This window comes from Tamandua tetradactyla, chromosome 18 (genome assembly GCF_023851605.1).
Source record: "Tamandua tetradactyla isolate mTamTet1 chromosome 18, mTamTet1.pri, whole genome shotgun sequence".
NCBI classification, from domain to species: domain Eukaryota; kingdom Metazoa; phylum Chordata; class Mammalia; order Pilosa; family Myrmecophagidae; genus Tamandua; species Tamandua tetradactyla.
In genome coordinates, this window is record NC_135344.1 from 15,190,943 (window position 1) to 15,211,988 (window position 21,046).

A 21,046-nucleotide genomic window follows, 5' to 3' on the forward strand; every position below is an offset into this window, starting at 1 on the left:
TCCTTGTGTATATATACATATTGCTAATTTCTTTGACTTCTGACCTTCTTCTTGTCCATATTAACAAATTCTTAACTTGGTTTTGATAGCATGTATTCCTCTTTGTTTGATTTATTGGTTAAAAGTTACCTGGATTTCTACTTCAGGTCAGTAGGCATAAGACTAATCTGTTTTAACTTGTTAGCCTGGATTCCTGTTTCATGCTTGCATTTAGTTTGGTGTGATTACTTGTTTCCCCAGATGCCACAACACACATTTTCCTAATAAATCTAACCTGTTAAGCCCTTAATTATCCCTGTCTACTTGTTTATCTACCTTCCAGGAATGTCAAGCTTAATGTGTAAAAGTGACTAACCCTCTGAACCTTGCGTCTTTTCCAGTATACTATCTCTCAGTATATGACACACCAATTTCCCTAGACTAGGAATTCAGAAAATATTCTTGACTTACCCTCTGTACCAATTAAAAACGGATTCAAACATTATTTCCTAGTATCTCTTTAAACTATCCATTTATCTTCACCCCTATTGCTACCACTCAACTGTGTCACTAATTTTTTCTCATATTAATAATTACCACACACTCCTAACTGGTCAGCCTACACCCACCGTGTTGGAAGAAAACACTCAGAAGCTTCCTTAACTCCAATGCATAACAATTGTTACATCGCTATCTAATTATGTTATTATGTATATTTTACATAAAATGCGAGTTTCTCAAAGACTAGCATCAGAATTTCAACCCATTTTTCAGATTAAGGTCAGTGCTACATTTCAAAATATCTGATTTTGATATTCTGATTCAAAGTCTGAAGTTCATTCAGATATTCATCCATATTCATTCATATATTCATTCTTATATTCATAATCTTAAACCTGATTATGATATTCCTGTGCTATGATACCCCCTTTATTTTATATGAGGTATTATTCAGCTCCTCAATGGTTTCTGACTTTCCTTAAATGAAAGTCCATACTCCTTGATAAGGCTTACAATTCCCCATGTATTCTGGCCTTCATCTTTCTCTTTGCACATCTTGCATTTCAATCTTGCACCTGATGCTCCAGTCCTGGTATCCTTCTTGTACCTTTTATGAAGCAGCAGTCCTGGCTTTCCTTTGAACTATCATTTTCTCATATGTAGTTCTCTTTTCAGGCACTTCTTTAATTCTCCAATTCATTTGACGAATTATAATCACCTTTACATATCTGTTTTGATTTGTTAAGGCTGCCAGAATGCAATATACCAGAAATGGAACAGCTTTTAAAAAGGGAATATATTAAGTTGCAAATTTATAGTTATTAGGCCATAGGAATGTCCAAACTAAGGCATCCAGATGAAGATACTTTAACTCCCAAGAAAGGGCCAATAACATTCAGGGTTTCTCTCTCAGCTTGGAAGGCGCTTGGCAACATCTGCTAGCTTTCTCTACCGGCTTCTTCAAATGGCTTCCCCCAGGGTGATTTCTTTCTTCATCTCCAAAAGTCTCTGGCTGTGTGGGCTCTAAAATATTTTCCAAAATGATTCCCTCTTAAAGGACTCTTGTATGCAACCCCACCTTAAATGGGTGAAGACTCATCTCTATGGAAACCACCTACTCAGAAAGTACTGCCCACATCTCCATGGAAATACTAAAAAAGATCCCACCCAGCAATATTGAGTGAGGATTAATAAACATGTTTTTTTCTGGGGTACACAACAGCTTCAAACCTGCACAGTATCTCTTTAAATATTACTTCAAGAGGGGCCTTCCTTGAACCCTGCATTACATAAATTCTTCCCATGCTCATCCAGATTATTATTGCTTATTTAATTAGCTCTTGAATCTACTGTATGTTCCATTAGATCAAAGCAGTCTTTTTCTTTTCTTGTTAATTTTTATACCATTATACCAGCATCTAGTAGAGCACCTTATACATAATAGAATATATATATTTATTTTACAATAGTCAATGAATAAATACTAGAATTCATAAAGCAAAGTTTCATTCTCAATTATAGCGATGGGTTTGACCTATTATATTATGGTCAGCTTATCTGCTCTTCCTTATTCCCACAAATTCTGTGTCCCTCTCATTGCAGTATTTATAGTCCTACTATAACATTTATTTTTACTGTTTTTGCTTTTTATTAGGTTTTAGGAAACATCATGCACAAAATACAGAGTATCCATATACCACTCTATTCTTAACGTCTTGCATTAGTGTATTACATTTGTCACAATTGATATAAGAACATTTTTATAATTGTACTCTTACTCTTACTTATTTACTTAGAGTTCATTGTTAGTGTTGTACAGTATTGTGGATTTTATTTTTATTTTTATTCTCAGAACATTCACAACCTGAATTTTCATTTTTAGCCATATTCAAACATATATTTCATTCTGTTGATTACATTCAGTGTTGTGTTACCATTACCACCTATTACTAAAATTTTCCATCATTCCAAAGAGAAACAACTCTGTACAATTTAAGCATTAACTCCTATTCTCTACCTCCACCCCAGCCTCTAATACCCTATGTTCTAGTTATTGACAGTATGAATTTGCTTATTCTAATTATTTCATATTAGTGAGATCATACAATATGTGTCCTTTTGTTTCTGACTTATTTTCGTTTAATATAATGTCTTCAAGTTTATTCATGTTTTCACATGTATCAGAACTTCATTTCTTTTACAGCTGAATAGTATTCCATTGTGTGTATATAAACCACATTTTGTTATCCATTCATCAGTTGATGGACACTTGGGTTGCTTCCATCTTATCATATTTGTGAAAATGACTCCACCATTTTCCATTCCCGGCAACAATGAAATTTTCCCTATTTTTCCATCACTCCATCATCCTCTCCAATATTTGTCATTTTCCTTTAAAAAACAATAGCAGACATTCTAGTGGGTGTGAAATATTATTTCACTCTGGTTTTGATTTACATTTCCCTAATAGCTAATGATGTCGAGCATTTTTTTCATGTGCTTTTTGACTATTTGTATATCTTCTTTGGAGAAATGTCTCTTCAAGTCTTTTGCTTATTTAAAAAATTTGGTTGTTTGTGTTTTCATTATTGAGTTGTAAGGTTTCTTTATATATTATGGATATTAAAGCCTTATCAGATATGTGGTTTCCAATTATTTTCTCATATTGTGTAGGTTTTAATTTTACTATCATGATAATGTCTTTTGATGAACAAAGTTTTTAATTTTGATGGGGTTCTATTTTTTTTTCTATTGTTGTTTGTCCTTTGAGTTTGAGTCTAAGAAAACATTTCCTAAAACATTTCCTAAATAATCCAAAAGATCATTCCCTATGTTTTCTTCTGGAAGTCTTATTGTTCTGGTTCTTATATTTAGATTATTGCTATATTTTGATTTGAGTTTTGTATGGCGTGAGATACAGTTTTCTGATCACCATTTGTGGAAGATAGTTTATCTTCCCAATTGAGTAGACTTGGAACCTTTGTCAAAAATCAGTTGTCCAAAAATGTGAGGATTGATTTCAGAAATTCCAATTCAATTCCATTGGTCAACATGTTTGTTTTACGCCAGTAGCATGATGTTTTTTAACACTGTGGCTTTGGAATAAGTTATGTTTCCATTCTATTCTGTTTGCTTTATATCATTGTCCCAAGATTAGATTGAAGTATTTTTGCACTTATAGAAAATACTATAATCAATAGAATAAGGTCACAGAATCATAGTAAAGAATATATACAGCAAATTAGTGAAGACTGTCAACAGGGATCCAGAGACAAGGGGGTTTATTGTGAAGGTTAAGAGAACAACAACACTGTAGTCTGACTGCCTAAAAATGAATCTGACTCTCCTATTTACTACGTGTGGGCAGCTGTGTAACTTATTTAGACTTCAAAGGGTTGTAGGGGAATTAAGGATATAGATGCATGAAAAAAATTCTAGTGGAATCATCCTGAATATATGATTACTATTCTGATTCATTATACATTCTCATAATGAACATGTTGATTCATTCATTATTCTTTTGCTTTTGAAATAAATTAGAATGTCAACTAAGACTTAAGTTATAGATGATTAAGATCTAATAAAGTAATTCAAGTTATCTCAGTAAGCCTCATTAATAAATTTAAAGCCATAAAGATTACATTTTTCAGTATCATTAGACTATTGCAATGCATTTCTTCACAAAAAATACCCTCTGAAGTGTTCAAAACAATCAGAGAAAGTTATAATGGGTACTCCAGGAAAGAAGGATGAAAATAGAGATATGTACCCAGGCTATATGTTGCATCTTTGGGATTTGAAGTTCAGTTGTTTATTAAAAGAAGTTTGAAAGAAAGAAATAAATATTATTCGTGGAAAATATCTGTGGGAAAATATCACTTAGAAATTCTCCTATTGAAGGTGACATTTTTTCCCAGGGTTCTTTATTGTTTCTAAACTTCTAGGATAAAGAGAAATAGTATTTTGATATCATTACTTAACATCATAATTTTTTTGCCAGAAGGAAAATCTGAATGCTGAAAGAAATCTTGATAGGAAAAACCAATTTCATCAATGCACAGACAAGTTACAGAGCTAAATGTAATATAATGGCTATGAAGGGTTCAAACAGTAACACTTAATGAATGGGAAAAGGTCATGTATACCCTGTGATACTTCCTTTTCCCTTTGAAATTGTCCAATAACTTATTTGGTGCTTTCACCAAATTGATATCTCTTATATTTGATTGGAATAAAATAAATTTAACTATGGAAAGATGTATGTTTGCATATTATATTTTAAGAAAACATACTTGTCAGGATAAAAATATTAAATAGAAGTACTAGCCAAACTACAGTTAACATGGATTTATCCTCACATTTTAATTCTGCATATTTTTCTATTGATTTATTTAGCATTCATGCAGAGACCTTGAAAAATGATTCATTTTGCTGATGGCTGCAGGGGGTGGAACTTGAACTGCATCAATGCACATAAAATGCATTAACTGATATGATAACACAGTCATAAATGTAATAGGATTCATTACAACCAAGAAATAGTGCTGTGAGACTCATAAAAGTTTTCCTCAGGTTTCTAAAATGTATATTAAATAAGAAAATCCTCAAGATTTCTAGCATATAAGGAATTAAAGATCAAATAAGGTCTGTAGGTGAAATGGTTTATTGTCAATAAGTAGCTCACAATTAATCATTAGTCTGTACTGTTTGCAGAACAAACAAAAGTGCAAGCACTCGTCTTTGTTCTGCTTTTCTTTTTTTGATTAAGGATGTACACACATACATCTATTATGACATGTAGCCAAATATCCATATAATATTTGGTTGGGGCCACTTTGGAATTCTTTTGCTGGAAAACTTTGAACAACATTGAAAAATCATGATCCAGCTATAGAAACTTTCAGATGACATAGTCTTTCTCACTCTCACTGCAATTGTTAGCTCCTATAGCCTTCCTCCATGAAGAATTTCCAGTTTGCTTGGGGTTTAATTATTTATTCATCCTATTTACTTCCATCACTTTTACCACTGCATGCTAGCATTGATTTTACTCTCTCTTCATTACCTGTTTGCTTTTCTGTAATGTCCGAGACTGCAAGTTCATTGATGATAATGCCAAAGATGTTGATGACCGCAGCTGTGAAGGGCTTAACTAAACACTCCTACACTAAAGAAGCTTACAAAAAGGATAACTTGGATTTCTATTCAGAACTTTTCACTCTTACACTTTAAGGGACCCCAATTCTCGCATTTTCTGTCTAATAAAATCTTTATACTTTTCTACTGTGTAATAATCTCACTAGACCCAAAAAGAGAAAAAGAAAATAATTTCAAACAAGCAAGTTTCTGCTTGCAACTAATTCTTAGTCAGATCCTAAGACCCTTCTAAAATACTCAAGGTGACTCAAGTGCAGACATCTAGTGTTCTGGGTGGCTCTATTTTCATTTAATAAAAAACAAATTACATCATGGTCTCTTTAAAATAAGCCTTAATTTCTTTAGAATTATTTTCTTCTTGATGTTAAGACTTTCCTTCTAAGATCATTTTCTCAATGATACACATCCTTGAGAGATTGATTTTGCATGAATCTTTGGGTGCTACATTCAGTTTTTGTGTCTGTATATTTTTTTCCCCCTTCACTTGAAAGTTAGTTTTTCTGGGCATAAAATACAGAGAATACATGTAATTTATCTCAGCATTTTGAAGCCATTATGCTACTGTCTCCTGCCTTTAATGTTTCTTATTGAGAAATTTATCTTTCTAATTGTCTTGCTTTTGTAATTGTTCTCTTTTCCCTCTAGTACTGTTTAGACTTTTAAGGCTCTGCCTTTACTATTTGCAATTTAAATGCAATGTATGTAGTTGTACATTTTATCTATTTTAATTAAAATAATATGTGCTTTCCTTGTCTGCAAAATTATGTGTCTCTACAAATCTAAAATGTCTCATTTACTTCTTTTCCTCATATTGACTTTCTCCAATTCTCTCTATTTTATCTTCTCTAGCTCCATTGATTTATTTGTATTTTAGACTTTCATTTCCCATACTACCCTTTGATTGAGGTATTTCCACCTTTGGGGGTTCCATCTATGAGAAAACTTCTCAGGATCAGATTTTCCAGTCAGCAGGGCCCAAGGCCTTGTCTTTAGTACATTGTTCCATGGTAATTCCCCAAAGCTACAGTTTCTTTTATTTTGTAGCCTTATCTTTCCCTTTCATATAGCATTTCATTACAATTTACTGCATATGTCTGCTGGAGTGAGGGGAGCAGTTCCTTTGTAAGTTTCACTTTCTTTACTTTTGAACTTCAAACTCAGGTAAAATAATCCTTATGGACATTTATCCACCAATAGATTTTTTGAAGCAAGAAAAAAAATTCAGATTCCACCTTATCAGAAGCAATAGTCCAGCTGTGCTTGTGCTTTTTCAACTGTTTCACCCTTGGTGACAAGCACAGGCCTGAGACATGATAGATGCATAGTAATTTCTTGGGATTAATGAGTACATGAGTGGATGGGCATAGCAATACTTCTCTTTAGTAATGTAATAGTGCATGCACTTTGAGGACCCTCTTATTTAAATGAGGAAGGAAATCGGTTCATTAACTATACCTAAGACATTAAAATATATATACAGGTTGGTTGTTTTATTAGTTTAGGAGTGCTAATTTGATTTTCCTTAATAGTATTTTTAACCACACCAAAAACATACTATTTGCTGATATTTTAAACTATTGATAGGAATACGATTTCTTATCAAAGCCTCCAACTTTATCTCATGTTTCTGCACTTCAGATGAAACATGACAAAAAGAGATGACAAAATATCAACATGATATTTCACAATCTCTGAAACTTACTTTTTATAGTTTCTATTAATGCTACCATAAATTATCTTAAAACATTTTTTATGGAGGCTATCCCAGACCTTTCCTGTAGCTTTGCATTGCACAGTGTGATACATAGAGTGAGGACATGTTCTTAACCTTAATCTGCATTCCTGTGGATGTGAACCCATTTGTGAATAGGGCTTTTGAAGATATTATTTTTAGTTAAGGTATGGCCCAACTGAATGAGGGTAGGCTTTAATGCATATTATGGGAGTTCTTTATAAGCAGAAGAAATGCAGATACACTAAATCTAGAAGGACATGGAGCAGCCAGAAGCCAAAAGTCAGAGGAAGCCAAAAGAGAAAGACAGGAAATCAAGGACATGGGCATGTGAGAGGAGGTGGAGAGGCACGCCGAGATACCCCATGGATTGCAGCCAGCCAGCACCAGTACCCTACAAATACTGGGGAGAAAGCACATTTTGTGGATGCCTTGACTTTGGACTTCTAGCTTCTGAAACTGCTTGACATTAAAATCCTGTTGGTGAACCAAAAAGTATGTGGCATTTGTCACTGCAGCCTGGCAAATTAAGATACAGCATAAATGCTTTTTTAAAACAGTTTAAGTTGCTTGAGAAAGTTTGGAATCTGTGTGCAATTCATCTTCTGTTATAGTTTCTAATAGGGCTTATTAGAATAAGTTCTGCCTTTTACCTTTTACATAGACTATTGATATTACTATCAATATTTACTATGCATTTCAGACAGAGCTACTGGTTAAGGAGTGATATTACTTTACTAGGCCCTGCTGGGCTATCTGTACATAGATTGACACCTGGTGTGACACAGGAGATTTTTTTAATTTAAGTCAAAATGGAGAAAACAATCTTTCTACCTTGAAAAACATAAATGTCTCCCCACATTCATTAAACAAATAGAAGACAAATTCAATTTTGGCTTTCTTTATGAAATGCATTCCAAATTATTCATCTTACTTGTAAATTGAGCTTATTTTCACCTGCTTTCTTGTTTCAATAAATAAAATGAAATATATAATGTCATTTTAATTGAATTTACAAACTGAGTTTCTGGCAGATATTTTCTGTATTATAAGTCAATAATGTTTACAGGTGAAGTCTGCTTGATTATGACTCAGATGATGAATATATGTTGTTCACCATGGAAAATCATGAAAATTGATTACTAGTTATCTCACCTCATCCTCCATTCTTTGGAGTAGTTCTTTTCAAGATTCTTTACAAATGGTCCTTCTATACCACTTCAAGTGTAACTTATTATTTTATATGGTAAAGCAATGAATACCATCCAACATGCTCTGAAAAAAATCTGCCTTGTAGTTCTTGTTTGTTTGTAGCCAAACTAAGCAGTGAATAGAGGCATTTTGTTGGTAAATGATTTCAGTCATAGTATATAATTCCTAACTATCTTTAAGTATTTAATGGACATTTAAATCAGATTATTACAAGTATTATCAAGAGAGAAATTTAATTACAATATGTTAAGAAAGAAATACTATCTTCTTATTCCTTTTCCAGGTATTTTGAAAATAATAGATTTCCATCATTTGATTTAATGTTAAAATATCCAGTACATTTACAACAAAATTGGCCGCTCGAAATTAAGCCATCTAAATTATAATTACTACATTTTTTTTCCTCTGGTGGTCCATCTTCTCCTTGCAAAGGAGAAGACTACATGCATATATAAGTTTCATGCGAATTTATTTTACAACTTAATAATGGCAAAATTGTTTACTTATCCATTTATATCACAAAGGAGGACTTTTTTGCATGTGGCTTTCATAAGAACACCATTTTCCTTGGCTTACCTGTAAAGTAATGCAGATATTAATCAATGAGGAATTCACGAAGGTACATTAGGGTTTTTGAAGCCTCTCTTTTAGAGAAATTTAGACATTTTAAACAAATCTATTCATTGTCCCTCTCCAGTCTAAAATATTTGAGACTTTAAAGTAGATATGATTTGAACAAATTAAGAAGAAATGGTGCAATGTGAAACAGACCTTTTATAACGCATGGCAGACGGCAATTAAGTACCATCTAGATCTGGTATTAGCAACATACTAAAAAGCTTATAGTTATAGTTTTTTCTTTAAAATATTTTCAGAGAACATTTCCCTTAAATATATCTGCTTTAATACATTCACTTTAAATATAGTAATAGAAATATTTCACAGCCACTCAAATATTGTTCTATACATGTGCATTACTGATGCCTGACATTATGCTTGAGACTTGAACTGCTTGTTTCTTTCAGATCTCCTTAATAAATAGCATAGATCAGCTTCCAAATCTTCACAATGTAATGAGAATACAGAGTATTAGAAAATCTGCCATGACATTTTTATACTAAAATATATTTATTGATGTCATATGAGAAGTCATATTGTAGAAGTATCAAAAAATATTTTACTCTATATTGACAGAGCTCATTAGTGAAAATGTCCCATAAACCTACTGTTTTTTAAATCTTCATTTATCCAGGGACAAGATAACATGTGTTCACCTCTACTCTCCATCTCACTCTGCACCCCCCCAACACACACACAAAAAAGAGGGAATGAGAAAACAACACAAAATTATTCATGCCAATATTGGAAAGTCAGAAATAGAGTCATTGTCAGACCCAAATATTAATGGATTATGGAAAATATAAGCAGAATAGTCCAAATTGACAACATAAATAAGCAGAAGTGAAGGCCTCCCATTTCAGGAAAGAAAACAAGATTTTCTCCAGCAAAGTGAATTTTCCCTCCAAAACCCTGAAGTACTCTGTACATTTAGGACAAGAAGGAGAACACTTTGAGATGTCTAGGTGGATAATTTAAAACAAAACAGAAAAAAGAGTACAATATCCGAGCAATTGGCTTCTGCTGTTTGCTTCAAGATAATACCATAAATGCAAGTATTTAAAGTAGAAAACTTTACAAGTAAGGTCACAGTTTAAACACTGGGTTTAAAGAAGTAGAGATTTCTTCTAGGAAATATACTTTCTAAGGAATCATTAATGTTATTGTAGGAAAGAAAAGTTACTGACACATGTTGAATAGAAACCCATCCATCAACAAATTTCTTTTCTCCTTTCCCACATTACCAGCATAAGGGCTTAATTATCACAACCCTGTATTCTGAGAAGAGAGAAAAATTCTCAATTGAAAAGTGATATAATATTCCTGAAAGCTGAAAATAAAATAAAACTACCTGTAAAAATGAAGATATTAATATTAGCATTATTGTGATGCTTGTAGGAAACTCTTCTGGCTAAGGGCAATTTCAGCTTGTAATTTAGAATCTGCACCATTATTTTTTGGTTAAATTTTACATATTTCAATCACTAGTCTGGTATTGAAGAGCAAGGGGATTGGAAAGCATGTACTTTGAAAGAAGATAATTGGGTATAATGATCTGATGTTCTTTGTAGAAACCATCATCATTGTCATGGTTAGCAGAGATTAGTAGGGCACCCTAAAAGTTAGCGTACCCTTAGAAAGATAGCTGAGGTTTTAATAGTCTATTCTTTCTTCTAGAAACCCAGTTGATTTTATATTGTGGCATGTTTTTTATGAAGCAGGACATCCAAGTCAACTCACACTCTAACTTGTTTGGGTGTGAAGTGAGTTCTTTGATTTTGGATGAAAAGCGATGAGGGTGGAGAACCATCCATGAGTCCATGTTTGTTGGCATTGACAGAGGCAGGACTGGTGATCAAGATCCTATCCAAGTGTAGAATAAATGACTATCCTGGTGATGACAAAAAAAAATGTTGTATGCACTATACAAGGCACAATTACTAGACACTTTGTTGTTCAATTCCCAGCATGAAAAACCTCTTCTCTTAAAGGAATCCTCTAGAGCAGCGCTAAGAAAACTTTGTGTAATGACAGAAATATTCTGCTCTACAATGTCCAATACAATATCTAATAGCCACATGGGTCTACTGAGCATTTGAAATACAGCCTCGTTTGATGGAAGAATCAATTTTCAGTGGTTATTAGTTTTAATTAAATTTAACGTTAAATAGTGTCTTTCAGCTATGAGTATGAGTGTTACAATGCCGGCACTTAACCTAGACTCGGGTAAGTGCATTTAGTACCTTGGGGTTTGATCCTGGAGCAAAGAATTAAAGAGGCAGGGATAGGTAAGAATTAATCTTGATTGTGGTGTCAGCAGCTACTACATCAGACATTCAGGGGCATGGGTAGCCCTGTGTTTGCAGCAATATCCTGTGTCCTTGGTCAGAGAATTAGTGATGTCTGTAGAGCCTGCTGTGACAGCCTCATACAATTACTCTTGTATTGTGATTTTTAAACTATAGTTCTCAATAGGTAGTCCTCCTTAAATAGTATCTTCTTTTTAAACTGTCCCTAAGTAGACCATATGAGCTAATTAGAGCTAATCAAAAACTCTCATCCATAAAATGTTACCTACATTGATTTATATTATTTCCAGTAATGAGTACTAAGTAATGTAGTATAGATACATCAATTGGATTTTATGGAAGAGATTCTCAGAGTAAAGGAGGTAATTTGTACTTAACTACCTTCCTTTTTTGAGGGTGATGTTAGTGATAATACAGTGGATATTAAGATAATATAATTTGTAAAAAGAAATGAAAAGTATTGTAGCTTTGTTTTCCTTCTTTTTGAACAAAAGTTGCCACATTTTCCTTCTGCAATGAGCCCTACAAATTATGTACCTAACCATATACATCAAGTCCTAACTATTTGCAGCTGTGATCAAATAGAATCTGCATGCATTTGACTCTTCTATCACCATGAGTTAGCAAAAATTCTGTGGAACCATATAAAGGATAGAATCCAATGATTGAGAGAGAGAAGGATAGTGGTGAGAGAAGTTTGGTGTTATTGAGTGAAAATTACTGCATCTTCACACTAAAAATTTGTCTGAGAGTCTATATGAAAATATCTTCCAGAAGGCTTTAAGACATATATTGGTGTGGGAGCATGAGCCGCTTCGCAATGTCTAGTCTCTATAGAACAGAGGATGCTTGTGGAAAAGCTGCAATGGAAATAAGCTTCCTGATATCAAAGAGACTAGGAGAATCCCATGATAGCAAAGACCACAGGATAGCACTTTCTAGAGACAAGGAAGAAATCATTAGCATAGAAGGCAAAATATCTCTCCTGTTTTCAGCATTAGCTGACTCCCAAAGAACTTTAGTAGTGGTTAAGTTGTTAAGGCATTTCAAGATCAAACTAGACCACTCGATAAGGTTTATTGAGTGCTTTTTCTGTTTCTTTTTAATGTGCGAAATCTTTAAATCTGGAGATCACAAACCTAAATTGAGTCACTTCCAAGTGTTTTAACTGTGACCCCAAATTCCCCAAATAGAATGAAGGTGAAGTTGTCTCTCTATGGGAAAGAATCGTGCTATAGTACTAAAGACAAACAAAACAAAACAAAACAAAAAAATCTTCCTCTTAAGTCTAACCAAAGAGACCTGGTTTTCCAGGAAAAGTAAACCTTGGAGAAAGGAAAATAGCACAAACGGGAATTGACAGATATTGGCTCTCAGCTACTACTTATTCCTAGGAACCCCGAACACCACTGTTTTCCTTTGGCCAATGTGGGACATGTAACTTGATGGACAACAGTTTTTTTTCCTACGAACACCTCCAAATAGACCCAGTAGGAATCAAATGATTTCTTAGTTATGTACACAACTTCTGAATATATGATTAAAAAATGAGGTGGATGAGTTCAAAGCTGAGTAATAATATGATAATTATGTTGATAAATATCATTATGTTCAAGTTAAAATAATATTTTGATACTAAAATTTTACCCCACATGCATATACCAAAAAAAAAAAAAAACGTACAGGAAGGATTAAGGCAACAAACAAAAACAACTAAACAACAGCAAAACAGTTTGAACACAGTTGGCAGAAAGTTAAGTAACATTTCAGTTTGCCAAAAATATGAATACCCAGGGTTTAGGATGCAAAACCTCCCTGATGACCAGGAAGGCAACAGAACAGAAATAATTTGGGGCAATGAAGTAAGCAGCACTATGGGATAACTCTGGGAGTGGTACTGATTGCATCCAAAAGATAATGTAATATAGATCCATGTTATATTCAGAAAGGATGAGTTTAGTTTTCAATAGGTATATCCAATGATGCCTGTTTGAATGCACCTTGGGCATTGCAGAACACTTTGTTTTTCTCTTAGGAATACTGGCCAGTGTAAATAAGGGATTTTTTTCTTTGCCTTTCCTACCTTTCAGTTAGCTGCAAGGAACAGTTTCACTGAGAGACTGCAGAGTTTGTACCCACGTCATTGCTTATAAGCTGTTACACGGATTGTGGGAATGGTGGCAGAATATTGCTGTAAGCAAAACGCTGTTCCAAATATTTACAGCTATAAAAGAAGAATGTGATTGCTTAGGGCTGTCAACTGATGATTTCAGCAACAACAGAAACATGACAAATTTAAACCTTGTATTAGAAAATGAAGTGGTCAGAATGTGAATCTTCAGCATCTGTAAGCAGTGGCTTATGGATGAGGCCGGTTGGTCAAGACCATTGAAAGAGCAAGGTATAAGGGTTGAGTTACTGAAGCAATTTATAAAAACAGAGTATTTAGTTCAACCTTTCTGAAGGGATCCAGATGATGAGAATTATTTTGTACTTGACCCTTCTCAAACCAATACCCCCAAAAAATGACTACCATAGAAGAATATTTTTTTAAATAAGGTTGAACATAATTTTAATTTTAATTTTTAATTTAATTTTTTAATAGCCACCAATGATTGCTCAATGGATTTGTGAAGAAAAAGGCAATGGTAGCAAAGATGAAAGCCATGAATTGGCTCAATAACATTGGTTCTCTTTCATCAGAGGAGATGTAATTACCATCAACAAACTGGATACCCCAAGTTGCCAGGACTCATGATCAAAACAGGGCTTTTGATCATAACTTGTAATAAGAGGGGTGCTGACTAACCACCTAGAACAGCTTTGATAGATAGCTTTGTTCCACTGTGTATGAAACAGTATATTAATCTCATTGTAATAGATACTGAATCCAGACAAATGTTTGCTTTTCCCAAGCAGTCATATTTCTGCAGGCTATTGCAACCTTGGGATTACTAAGTGTTTTAAAGCACATCATGTATTATAACAGAACTCGACATGATATTAGGCACTGTTTAAGGCATAAGGAGCTTAATCCTGTTATCATGCATCATACCGCTCATAAGAAGCATGTCTTGTAGGATTATAAAATGGTCAATTGAAGATAGTTACATTTCCTGAGAATGCTGTTCTAGAAGATGAGAAAACAGTTATTATTTTTCCAAGGCCAGAACAACTTCTTCAGTAAATGTTCAGGTAGTTTTGGGAATGGAGCATTCCAAGTTTAACATAATGGTCAGCACACTTTTTGGTTGGATGGATAACTAACTAAAAGGGGTGTCTTTGGTAAGTTTCATAGAAGGAGATCCTGAAATGAGGATCTGTGTGCAGATGACACTTTATGGAATTGGTCCCAGTGAAAACCAGTATGAAAGTGGAAAATACATAGCAAGGATTGAAAGAAAATTAATGAAGGATGTGATTTCAGTCAGATGATAGTCTCAACATGATTTTACAGAATGATTCTGGCATGTATGTCCCTAAGAGTGCTGGATGGGGTTTTCTCACTCTTGATTCTTGGTTAAGGGTCATTTTAGGATATTGTATTTTTTCATATACTTCTAGTACTCTGTGCTTACAGACAAAGCAGATTCCAGCAAAATCAGAGAGGATTAGTCTTCTGAAAAACAAGCTGCAATTGTTAACTATTGATAGTGAGTCCACACCTGGAAAAATCTGGAAGAATAACTAATGATGATATTTAGCTTGGACTACAGGCTTCATGATACTACACTCTGGGGTGGGGAGAAAAATGGGTAAGGGAGGGGTGTTAAACACATGAATGGGTTTGTTTGAGTGTGAGACTGGAGCAAGTGATAAACAGTGTCCAGTGGCAGCAACTGATAGCCATGGCCTGAGTGGGGGAAACACCAGCAGCATTATCCCCGCCAGGCTGTTCCTGTACTGTGATTTCTCTGAAGTTCTGGTCACATCACGTCACAAGGTCACAAGCCTCAGTGGCATCTGTCCTCATTCTGAGCCTGCTTCTTCAGCCTTCCCATTAACTGTTCAGGCCATCCATGTAAGCCACTACCTGGCTTAGCTTTGACTGGAATCAATTTCGGTCATCAACGATCAAGAACACTGACAACTCTAACAGCATTGAGGAGATGTCATTGAGACTTGGGGGAAGGTTTCCCAGAATATTGCAAGGCACAAAAAAGCATTTTGGAAAATTTTAACAGCTATGATATTTATGAGTTAATAAATATCCATGACAATTTATATGGCAAACAAAGTTATATGATACACGATGTATTATAAAAACATATTCGTAGATACGTAACAAAATATTGATATATATTTATAAATTGATGTTGCATATGCTTCATATATCTAAATATTAATATAAATATCTTTGCATCTCATAGAAATCTGAGGCCATACAAATAATGAGCCTGATACACTTTCCTTTGTAATCTAGGGAAGAGCAGGTGCCTCATTTCCTCTGGCTGCTATAAAAACTTACTACAAACCTGGTGGCTTTAAAGCAACAGAAACGTATTGTCACAGTTCTGGAGGCCAGAACTCCAAAAATAAGGCAGTGAACAGGGCCATTTCCCTCGGGAACCTGTAGGGGAGATTACCTCAGTCAGCTTTTTCACTCCACCCTTGGCCTCTGTCTTTACATGGCTGTCCTCTCATTGCATGCCTGTGTTTTGGTGCCTCCTCTCCCCTTCTCATAAGGAAACCCATCTGTCATATTGGGTCAGGTACCCACCTGACCTCATCGTAACTAACTTCATCAGCAACAGTCCTGTTTCCAACTAAGGTCACATTCTGAGGACTGCTGGTTAGGAGTTCAACATTTGTTTGACAGGACATGATTCAGCCCACAGAGAATGGAAATAAACGTCTTCACATTGAAAATAATGAGGGCCAACAGAAAGCTAGTAGTGAGAAGACAAAAGCTATCACAGTAGTAAGGTAAATAAAGATAAAATATTTCTTTTAAGAGCATCTAAACTTTAAAATTGCAAACACAGTAATCTGGGGAAATGCCATAAACATTAGAATTTTCATTTATAGATGTCTATTGTTATAAAACTCATTGCAAGGGAAAGAAAAGTCATGTTTCAGACTCTAAAAAGTTAAGCATTCCAGTAAGCTATAGGAAATTATTTTACTTCACACTAGTAGTTGATTCATATGTTTTAAAAGTATTTCTGTTTTATCTGCTGGAATTCAGAAACTAGTGATATTAAATACACATTTTCCTTATTTTAGGTTTAATATTTTAAAATCCATTTTCATTTAAAGACTTTGAAGAACTAATATTACACTGAAATATAACATTACAATTGCATCCATTGTCCAGTTTACAGAATAGAAAAGAATATGTACAGGTATATATTTTCTTTACTGGTATTCTTTCTGCCTTTGTAAAAAATATATGATGTTTTCTCCTTATTTTTCTTCCCTTTCCATATAATTAAAGCCTCAGTGATATTGTAGAGGATCATTTTTTCAAAGTTAAAAAAAAACAGTGCTTCTTGTGTGGCATCTGGCTTATATTTTGTACTGTTTGGTGATTATTTGCTTCTATGTTCACTTGTGCAGTGAATTATAATTAAACTTGGTTTGAAGTGACAGGAGAAAGTTAAATTTAGGATTTGATAACTGTAATATATGTAGTGAATGCCTTTGTTAAAGCATTTTAATGGATGATGAGCTTCAATAAATCATCATTGCTTTGAAATATGATTTTTGCATAATTCATAATAAAATGGCAAAAATAAAACTGAAAATTACCCACAATTATACCTCTTTCAAAATATGCTCTACATTTCATGTTAACACCTTGCCCATATATCTCTACATGAAAGACTTTCATAGGAGACTTAATATATCTAAACTTTCTCCTTATTAATCATTTACTTAGAAATAGTGAGAAAATGAAATACAGCATTGGAAATGCACAAATCCTCATCCAAAACTCAATGCCCCAGCTACTAATTCTGAGGCATTGGGCAAGTATAAGCATAAACTCCATCTTGTCAGAGTTACAGTGTACATTAAGTAATATAAAATTAGATGTGAAAATAAAACACAAAACTATACAAAAACTTAACAGTTCCATTTTATAAAGCACATATATGCTTACCTGATCAAGCATAGATAGGCACAGAATCAAATTAATATCCAATAAATAACCACTGCCAGGATTGATTTTTAATTTATTTTCTAAGAATGATTAAATTTTATGTATGTCTTTACCTTATAATGTTCTAGACATTCTAATTTTTCTATAATTAGAAAGCATTACCTTTAGCAATAGAACTTAGAGTCAATTTTTATTTTATTTACTAAAACTCACTTTTTCTCAAAATTCTTCTATGTGTTCTAACTGAATCTAATAGTATGATAGCCGATTATAATTATACTTGTTATAATTCCTATTTCTTAAATTCTACAAGGAATATTTAAATAATTTAAAAATATTTGAGGTAAACATACTGGTAATCGGGGCCTTTTGTTTTTCTTGTTTGTTTGCTTTTGTGGGTGTTTTGTGAGGCATTACAGCATAGTGTTTTAGGGCACAGATTCTGGAGACATATTTCTTAGATTCGTAAACGAGTTCTTTCTTTTCACAGTCATGCAATAGATAGGTATTTGTTCTGTAATTACATTTCCTTATCTGCCCTCATGGAGTTATTTTCAGCTTCCATGAGCTAGTATCTGTGAAGCACTGAGGCTCCTGTCCAATAAGTAGTGCTAAGCAAGTTCATCTAGACTGTCATCATAATCCTTTTGCACAAGCCTGAATATGTCCAGATCTCAATAAAAATGTATCTTTCTTTTCTCAGTTTAAATATTTCTCAATTCAAAAGGTTTGTATCAGCTGCCCACTGGGTATGATAAAACTGCAAGCTTCTGTGAGAAATACGAGTATTTCTTGAAGTACAAGAAATGCATAACTTGTTCTTTGTCAAAGTCATTGGAGTTTTTCAATTTCTACTAGGAACTATCATACGTCTGTATGATATTCAAATATTGTCAACATCTGGACAAAAATACTATCCAAATTTAATTTTTAATATATGCTTTTCAAAGTGAAATTGACATGATACAGTTTCATAGTCATGTGTATTCTACGTTCTTACTATTACTTTCAGAAATATCACTCTCTGAATTTGGGAGACAATCGCTCATATAAATTTGACGTTTTTGTTGATATGTCATATTTTCTCCAATCAGATCTCCTCTACTAGATAATATGCTGCTATAGAGAGTGAGTCATATTCACATTTCCATTTAGCACAATAATTAGAACTTCAGTTTCACTTTCTTTTGGTGCATCATTAATATTGTTGAATAATTGAATGCCCAATGAATATGAAATCATAAATACTGATTCTAACAGTTAGAGTTAATTCTATTAATGACTCAAACTTTATCAATTTCTCAATATCCTAAATCCTTTGTAAGTATGACCTTTAGAATTTCTATCAATGGTAACAGAAATTAAATAGACAAGGTAATACTAACCAAGACAATCAGAATGACTTGATAGAAGATGAATAAATGGGAAATTTAACAATGACAAGGAAATTGACTATGAAATAAAGATCATGAAAAAAAGTTGCCCTGTTTGAATAATTTGGGTTATAGCATCATCACCATCTAGTAATTGCATTTACTAATTTACAACTAGAAACAAAAAGTAATTTGTTATAAAGATTTAAAAACTTTTCCCTATAATAGTTATTGATACCATCACAAGGGAATTATTCTTTGCTATATAAATTACTGAACCTCAATGGCAAGCAAACAAAAAGGACAATTAAAATTAGAGTTACAATGAAGTTAAAATGAGTTTTTCCTTTCTAATTTTGACAATATATTTAAAAATATTTTTTGTTAGTGAAGATACAGAAAAATAATGCAAAAAAAATAGAGTTCCAATTACCAACCCCTGACATACACTGTTTTTTAGTTCTGCCAGTTCCAGGCTACTGTGGCAGTCTTCTCACCAATATTTGATTTCAGTTATTACAGTCTTGAATGCCTGTATTTCTGAATGGTTCTTCTGTAAAATTTCCATCTCTTTATTGAGAGTTTCATATGTCTCACTCATTGTTATTCTGATGTCTTGTTAGTTGTCTCTCTTTCTCCTTGAGCATGTTGAAGATCTTATTTTTTTTAATCTTGCAGTATGTACAAGGTCTGGGCTTCTTCATTGATGATATATGAAATTTTTTTTCGTTCCTTTGGATGGGCCATTATTTTCCGTTTCTTTGACTTTAAACTTCTAGTGTGCATTTAATGTGTGAACTGTGGTCTGTAGATCCTGAACTGTCTGTTTCTTAAGTTTGTATACATGTAGTAAACAAAAGGAAAGAAATAAGAAAGATTAGACAAAAATAAATGAAACTGAGAACATGCAAAAAATAGAAGCAACAAAATTAAAAGTGGGTTCTTTGAGAAAATGAATAAAATCGAATGACTCTTAGCTAGACTGACAAAAAAAGAGAGAGGATGCAAACAAAATCAGAAGTGAGAGAGAGGACATAGCATTGACCCCACTGAAATAAAGGAGATAATGAGAGAATACTATGAGCAACTATATGCTAATAAACTAGACAATGTAGATGAAATGAACAATTTCCTAGAAACGCATGAACAACCAACACTAACTCAGGAAGAAACAGAAGACCTCAACAAACCAGTAACAAGTAAAGAGATTGATCAGTCACCAAGAAGCTCCCAAAGAAGAAAATTCCAGGACCAAATAGCTTTACATGTGAATTCTATTAAGCTTTCAATTAAGAATTAGCACCAATCCTGCTTTAACTCTTCAAATAAATTGAAGAGGCGGTGTGCTGGTTTGAAAGTGCTATGTACTCCAGAAAAGCCACCTTCTTTTAATCCTGATCCAATTTTATGGGGGTAACCATGGTCTTTTAATGCTGATCCAATACTGTAGGGTGGGGCCTCTGATTAGGTTTTGTTCAGGGAGATGTGACACATCCGATTGTGGATGTGATCTTTTGATTAGAAGGAGATGTGACTCTACCCATTTAAGTGGGTTTAATAGGTTTACTGAAGCCTTTAAGGTAGCTCAAAGAGACAGAAATAGTACAGAGCTGACACAGACACTGATGTTTGGAAATGCTAAGCAAGCCAGAACCCAAGGAAGTTAATGAGGGCCCACAAATGCTTAGGGAGGAAGAAAATGGAAGTAGATGCACAAAATAATAAAACAGGAGAAAAACTTGACACCAGCCATGTGCCTTCCCGGGTGACAGAGAAATCTTGGATGCCATTCTGACTTACTTTGGAGTCAAGGTATCTTTCTCTGGATACTTTAGCTTGGACATTTTTAAGACCTTAGAACTGTAAACATGCAACTTAATAAATCTCCCTTATAAAAGTCATTCCATTTCTTGTATATTGCATTCTGGCAGCATTAGAAAACTAAAACAGATTTTGACACCAAGGGTGTGGTGGTGTACTGTGGCTTGCAAATAACAAACATTTTGGAATGGCTTTTTACATGGATAAGGGGAAGGCTCTGGAAGAATTGTGATATGCTTGA

At 33.7% G+C, this 21,046-nt stretch overlaps 1 pseudogene; it reads right to left on the reverse strand.

Annotated features, from left to right (window-relative positions):
- The window catches only part of LOC143662388 (grpE protein homolog 1, mitochondrial pseudogene), a 38,061-nt pseudogene extending 21,729 nt beyond the window's left edge, over window positions 1-16,332 (reverse strand).
- Window positions 16,333-21,046: the final 4,714 nt, after the last annotated feature.